Source organism: Emys orbicularis, chromosome 20 (genome assembly GCF_028017835.1).
Source record: "Emys orbicularis isolate rEmyOrb1 chromosome 20, rEmyOrb1.hap1, whole genome shotgun sequence".
Classification (NCBI taxonomy): domain Eukaryota; kingdom Metazoa; phylum Chordata; order Testudines; family Emydidae; genus Emys; species Emys orbicularis.
The window spans coordinates 9,612,256-9,619,889 of record NC_088702.1 but is presented as its reverse complement, the minus strand read 5'-3'; the positions used below and the strand labels follow the sequence as shown (position 1 = coordinate 9,619,889).

The window sequence follows — 7,634 nt, the reverse complement described above, 5'->3', positions numbered from 1 at the left end:
GAAATGACTGGCTTGATTCTGACATACTGTACTCTGGCTTTACTGCAATTTCAGAGAGGTTACTCCTGGTTTACAATGCCTGGCCAGATCCTCACTTCTTATTTTCTACACTAGTAATCACTAGCTCTTACATCAGTAGATCTCAAATTCTTTACAAAGGAGGTCAGCATCATTATTCCCATTCTACAGGTGGGGAAACTGAGGTACCTGGAGGGGAAGTGATTTGCCCATGGTCATGCAGCAGCAGAGCTGGGAATAAAACTCTAGTCTTCAGTCCACTAGGCCACACAGCCCAGTGACTTAAGTGGAGCTTTCCCCCAATTTCCCCCATTTAGTTATAATGGGGTTACCCCAGGTTATAACAATATATCTACGAGAGTTACTCCTGGTTCACACCAGCATTACTCCTGGTATAAAGTAGATTTACCCTTGGTTTACAACAGAGTATTGACACCTGTGTTACTCCTGGTTTACAGTGGTGTATTTACAACAGAGTTATGACCAGTTTACAATGAAGTATCTATTTATAATGGAATTACCCACAGTTTATGATGACATATTTAAGATGGACTTACTTTTGGTTTACAGTGAAATATTTACTGTAAACCGAAAGAGTTACTCCTGGTATACAACACACTCACCCTTGATTTGCACCAGCGTCAGTGACAACAGAACCAACTCTGATATTTGACATTTAAATAGCAAAGTAACAAATGCAGCAGAAACTTTAGAAATTCAATCATGGATTTTATATCCAGCTCCGGAATGAAATTCTGACATCAGGTAGGAAGCTCGAGGGATTTCCAGGGGATGCTGGAGTCCTGTCTGCACCTGGCACTGGATTTTGGTCCCTTGCCTCACAGAAGGTGTTTCAATCTTTCTCTCTCCTCCTTTCTGGCTCACTTCTTAGCATCCAAGTTGAAGGCTTTAATAAGCACCTTCTGGGCATCAGCAGCCACTGCATTCACAAAGCTCCTCAGCATCTTGTACGTGGTGGCAAAAGACAGTGCTCCAGATGCAAGCGAGCCCAGGAGCGGGACAGAGCTCAGCACCTCATTGGCTAGCTTAGGTGCCTCACTGCCTGCCTGTATCAACAGCTGCACCACCAGGATGTTGGAGATCTCCTTGGCCAACGGTGACTCGATCACGGCCTTCATCTGCTCCACTGGCTGTCCCATTTGTGCCGCCAGCTTCTCCAGAGAGTCGTCGTCCAGGCCGAAGCCCTTGCAGTAACCTTGCAGGGTCCTGGCCAGGACGTCCACATCACAGGAGATCAGGAGCCCTGGGATGGGCGCTGCGTGGACACCGCAGGCCACGATGGAGACCAACCACATGTGCTCCAACATTGCTGCCTTTTTCTTCTCCAGGATGTGCAGGGAGATGTTGGGCAGGGCCATCAGGAAGGCGTGCCGCTTGTGGTGGCTCAGCTCCCTCTCCAGCGTCTCCCCCAGGAGGTGGAAGTCGTACTTGCTGAGATCAAAGGCCGAGAGGAGGAAGACCTGGGGCGAGCGGATGCCTTGGGCCCGCAGACCCTCCAGGCAGTTCTGCCGGATCTCCTGCAGCACCCCCACCTCGCTGTAGCTGGATGGCCGGCGCCTGAGAGAGGAATCCAGGTCCACGTCCACCTTGGAGCGGACGAAGTAGAAGTTCTTGTCCATGGCCTGGATGTGGCGGGCCAGAGCGGCATGGTTGGCGGTGAAGCGCTGTGAGGCGATGATGAAGAAGATGTCGTAGCGCGAGAAGCCGACCTGCTCCAGGTAGGTGTCGGGGTGGAAATCGGGTGTGCCGATCCCCGGCAGGTCCCAGATGGTCACGTTGGGGTACCGGGGATGCTGGTATGGAGTCGGCTCCCTGGTGGTCTCCACCACACCAGTGCAGGCAGCACCTGCATCCTCATCGCCCAGGCCCCGGAGGGCATTGACGAAGGACGACTTCCCAGAGCCGGTCTCGCCCGTGATGCCGACATCCAGCTGGATGCTCTCCAGCGACTCCAGCATCTCCTGCAGCCTGGAGGCCACTCCGGCGAGGTTCCCCTCCTCAAAGGCAGCTTTCAGGGCCTCCAGCTCCTCCCTCGACAGCTTGATGATGTCCTCACTGCTCTGTGAGGCCATGTTGGCTCCGGCAAGCTGCTACAGCCCCTGCCTTACAGAGGGAAAGGCCAGTTCTTGTGTGAGTTCCTGGGAATGCTGAACCACTGAAACCCTCATCTAGGTGTTTGTCTCTGGGCAGCTCCTCCCGGAGACCCAGCCCCATCCCAGCCTTCATCTTCTCTGGCTTGGCCTATGGCAGCTCCCACCCCTCTGGCTTCCCAGAGCATCAGACACCAGTGTGGGCTGGCTGGGAGGGAGAACATGGGCTTGAACCAAGAGCAGAAGGGTGGGAGATAGTAGGAGTAGGGCCCTATCAAATTCATGGCCATGAAAAATGTGTCATTGACCATGACATCTGCTCTCCCTCCTTCTGAAATCTGGTCTTTTGTGTCCTTGTACCCTATACTATACAGATTTCACAGGGGAGACCAGTGTTTCTCCAACTGGAGGTTCCGACCCAAAAGGGCATGGTGGGGAGGGGGGTTGCAAGGCTATTGTAGAGGGGTCGCAGTATTGCCACCTTTACATCTACACTGCCTTCAGAGCTGGGTGGCTGGAGAGCAGTGACTGCTGACAAGGCACCCAACTCTGAAGACATTGCCCCACCAGCAGCAGCACAGAAGTAAGGGGGCAATACTGTACCAAGCCATCCTTCTGTGCTGCTGCTGGCAGCAGCACTGCCTTCAGAGATGGGTGCCCGGCCAGCAGCCACGGCTTTCCAGCTGCCCAGCTCTGAAGGCAGCGCTGCCATCAGCAGCAGAAGGGTGCAACCCACTCCTACAATAGCCTTGCAACCCCCCCACAACCTCCTTTTGGGGTCAGAACCCCCATGGTTACACCACCACGAAATTTCAGGTGTAAATATCTGAAACTGTGAAATTTGATTTTTAAAATCCCATGACTGTGAATTTGGCAGGGCCTCCTACGTGTGAGGTAATGAGCAACTAGGAACCTTTCACCAAGACCAGCTCCACAGAACCGGGCAGGGTCATCAAGGAAAAAGTTGGTGACTCCCAGGGGGGCTGAAATATGAAAGCCGAGAGTCGGACTGAGGGACGATTTCTTACTCTGACAGTTACAAGTGCTGAAGGCAAGAGTTCAGCCCCAGCATCCCAGAGCCCTGTGATCTAACCACTAGACCCCCCAGTCCCCTCCCAGAGCTGTATATAGAACCCAAGTGTCCTCACTCCCAGCCCCTCAGTTCCCTCACCCACCTGCCCTCCCCACGAAGCTCTGGGTGCAGAGACGGTTCTGGCTGGGGTTGTTTAATACACCAGGGAACCAGCTTCTGCCCACACCTCAGAGTGGGTTACTCCCATTCACGCCGGGCTGGCCTCTGTCCCCGGCTCTGCCCCAGGGTCTCCCAGCATCTTTTCCCCAGGTGTGTCTTCTGCACCATCCATGACTGCCATGGAAACGTGATCACATCTTGTAGCCACATGCTGATTGGCTGGCTGAGCATTCTTATGTGATGTCAGCGGCCATGTGGTGATCCACTGCGTTCATTGCTCATTTGCATCCAGGGGCTCAGTGACGGCTGTGGAAAAATGTCCCATGCAGGATGGGGCTAAACAGTTGCTCTGGGCTGGGGTGCCCATCCCCACTGGCTCTGCATGTCTGGGACTGTTCCTCAGAGCAGACCAGGAATGAGGCACCTTATTAGAGACTTTCCAAAGGGAAAATAAGAGTCTACAAGAGAAGATCCTGACTGCAATCCCCTCTAGGGGCCTGATGCTCTCCACCAGTCTGACCCTCGGTGCCCACTGGCAAAGGGCCCACGCTCCAGTAATTCACCCTAGGCCTGACAGTCACTATCCCCAATACACTGTTGTCCTAATAGGTATCTAAAAGGTGTCATGGAAAGTATCATCCATAAACAGGTGACAGGCTGGTCCTGAAAATCATGATGTGATGCATGCACAGTGTGGATATAAAGATTGACATATGAGTGCTGGCAATATGTTCTTACACTGTGGTTGGGAGGCAGTGCCTAGAGCAAGGCTGCCCCAGACCAAGGAATGGGGGTTCCCCTCTCTGAGCGGCTTGATGACAGGCAGAGCCCAATGAAAGGACATTTACATACAAGATAAACAAAGCCATCAAGCTGCAGAGAAAACTACTTAGTGAGCTCTCTACACATCCGAGTTTGTGCCCCCTCCCCCGAAGGCTTCCTGGCTCTTGAGACAAAGACAAGAGACTGGAAAATCTATAGGAGGCAGAAAGCCATCTTGGTTATCCATCACTCAGAGGACAGAGGGATGGCACTTCCGAGCCTGTGAACGGCAGATCCTTTTCCTCTTAGCCTGAAAGGCAGAAGCTAAGTGAGAAAACTGCTTAGGCAAAGATGAAAATTTGCTAAAATTAAGTTTTAAACAGTAGACAGCGCTTAAAGTTGTTTGTAACCAGCTGTCTCTTTCCCTCAAATCTCCGTTCTTCTGAGTTTTCCTATAACCATTTCTGAGCTGCTCTATTGAAGCATAAAGTGAGCTCTCAGCTGGCCTACCAGGCTCATGCCCCGTCTCTTTGGAGGCAGTGAACTTAGTTTCTGGGAGCATCCCGGGAGAGGGACCGGATGCAGAGACGTCTCTGGGGAACTGCAGGTCACTGAATGTCACCTGCAAGGCAAGGAAAAGGCTGGCAGAGTCTCGAGGCGTTTGCTGGTGAGCCGGACAGCCTGGCGGAGCAGGGAGCTGACACAGTCTAATCTCCAGCAAAGCTCACTCTTGCTAAGGCAGTAGGGTAACACCATGGCTTGCGGTTCTGGGCTGCCTGACCAGAATGGCACAATGGGGATGTGGGCCTTACCCTCTCAGCTCCTGCACAGGGATCCCCCAACCCCCCAGCTTCACTGCAGCCTCATTTGGATCGAAGTGGAGCCGACTTGCTCTGATTCAAGCGCCTACGGCAGTGGGAAGGCAACACAGCCCCAAGTCAAGCCAAGGTCTCCGGCACAGAGCTGTGTGTGAGGGTAGTGCCTAAGGGCCAGCAGAGAACAGGGCCCCATTGTGCACTCCAAACCCCTCATCCCCCCACATCCCAACCCTCTGCTCTAGCCCCGAGCCTCCTCCCACACCCCAAACTCCTCATCCCCGGCCCCACCCCAAAGCCCTCACCCCCAGACAGAGCCCACATCCCCTCCTGTGCTCCGAAGCCCTCACCCCCCCCAGAGCCCTTACCCCCCCACACTCTAATCCTCTGCCCCAGCCCTGAGCAGGGCCGCCCAGAGGATTCAGGGGGCCTGGGGCAAAGCAGGGGAGCTTGTACTCACCGGGCGGCGCGCCGAGTCTGCGGTGGCGGCGGCATTTCGGCGGCGGGGGGCCCTTCAGTCGCTCCGTGTCTTCGGCAGCACTGAAGGGCCCCCCACCGCCGAAATGCCACTGAAGACCCGGACCGCCACCGGGTGAGGAAAGGGATTCTTGACCAGCGCTTGCGGGGCCCGGGGCAAATTGCCTCACTTGCCTCCCCCACCTCTGGGCGGCCCTGGCCCTGAGCCCCCTCCCACACTCCAAACCCCTCGGCCCCACCCCCGCCACATATCCCCTCCATATTGGTGCACATACATTCATTCCGTACATGGATGTAAAAAATTTGAGGGAACATGCTGGAGCTCACCGGCTACTAAGGCCACGTCTACACTTACAAGCTCACAGCTGTAAGATCGCTCATGTAGCCCATTATGCTGACAGGAGAGAGCTCTCCTGTGGACATCATAAAACCAGCCCAACGAGCGGCGGTAGCTCTGTCAGCAGGAGAGCGCGACAGAGCGCTGGGCACACGAGTGCTTATGTCAGCAAAACTTCTGTCACTCGGGGGGGGGGTGTTTTTTCACATAAGTGCTAGTGTAGACATGGCCTGGAGTCTGCCAGAACAGTCCCAGCCAGAGACCTCAAATTCTCCTCAGCCAGGCTTCCATCGGCACCTGTGTGAACAGAGGGGTGGGGAGAGTGCTGCTAACCACAGTTCAGCAAATAATAGATGTTTTTATTTGGGGGCTGAACCAAATATTCTGGAGAAGAATCAGGTTGGAGTCAAACCAAATCCAATTCTTAAAAAAAAAAAAAAAAAATGTTGTCCAAGTGAAAAATTCTTGCTCTGGATTAACAAACATTTTGGTTGGCTCAAGTGAAATTTGAGTTTTCTTTTTCAACTCAGCCATGTTCTGGTGTTTTTTACATTTGTTTTCTAATTCAGCCATACACTCTTTCTAAATAAAAAACAAACATTGACGTAAAAAAAAAAAAACCCCCCAAAAAACCTTTTTCAGCCAAAACTATTTGTTGAATTCAACCTGAATCCGTCAAGAGTAACGGTGCCCCCCCCCACCCCCCAAAATTTGCTCCCAGTTTGGATGCCAACACAGCTGTTAGATCAGTGATACTCAGACTGAGGTTCACGAGTGGCTCTTTAATGTGTCTCCTGCGGCTCTTTGCAGCACATGAAATTAAAACGCCGTGTGATGAATTAACAACCAATCGGGATGCTTTTACTATGTTAACCACCATTTGTAGTTGATAAAAATAATAATACTTGGTCAGTCATTTTGCTGGGAGAATAATATATGAAAACTAAATATTTCCCCTGTCATACTGTTTAAATATGAAGAGTACTATTGTTGATTGCTAATTTGGCTCCTGAACCACTGAGGTCTGAGTATCACCACTCTATTAGATGCATAGAACTACTGTGCAGTCCCTCCAGTTCCACCACTGACCAGCAGGGGGCAGGAGAGCTGCAGTCCACTCCACATCCTAGCAAGCCAGCCCCACCTTCCTCCTTCCAAATGTTCGGGGAGACTGAACTCAAACCAAAGGGTTTATTTCCAGTTACAAATAGATAAAATTACAAAAGTATTTTAAAGCGATTTAAAAAGTGACTATTACATGTCTCAGGCTTTCAAGTTAAGGTCTGGTAAGGTTTCTCTTGCTGAACTGTAATAAAAAGCAGCCGCACAGTTAAATCTGTCCAGCTGTTGGAGAGGAGTCTGGCCTCCTGGAGAGCTCTTGCCATGGTGGTTACGCACTGTGACCCAACAAAGTGAAGGATTTGATTCCAGCCTCCATTATTCCTGGTAACCGATACAGTCTGCTTTGGAGCCCCGGGAGAGAACAATACAGATTCCACGGACGAGGCACCATCTACCGCAGCCTGGCAGCGGCCCCTTTCCTGCTCCCTCCAGACGGCAGCTCTGTGGCTGCAACAGGCTCGTTCCCTACACATATTTCTCAATGGATCCAGATGTGTGGCGGTTCGAAACTCCTGCCCTTCAGACTGAGGTTGGGGTGACGAGAGACTGGAAAAATTGGGACACTTTTTTCCCGGGGGAGGGAGGGGGGAGATTGACGGATGGCGGGGGATGTAGTTGTGTATATAAGACAAAGCCCCTAATACCGGGACAATCCCGATATTGTCAGGACGTCTGTTACCCTGACGTAGGATCTGTTGGTGTCTGCCTAGCTCAGTGCTCAGGAGGTACCTACAACAGGCATTTAAAGGCTGAGTGCTCAGGGATCTAGCCACTCACCTTCTTCCCATTCAGTCCTACAG

General features: G+C 52.3%; 1 pseudogene; it reads right to left on the bottom strand.

Annotated features, from left to right (window-relative positions):
* Nucleotides 1–899: 899 nt before the first annotated feature.
* LOC135892677 (interferon-inducible GTPase 5-like) lies at nucleotides 900–2,207 on the bottom strand (annotated as a pseudogene).
* Nucleotides 2,208–7,634: the final 5,427 nt, after the last annotated feature.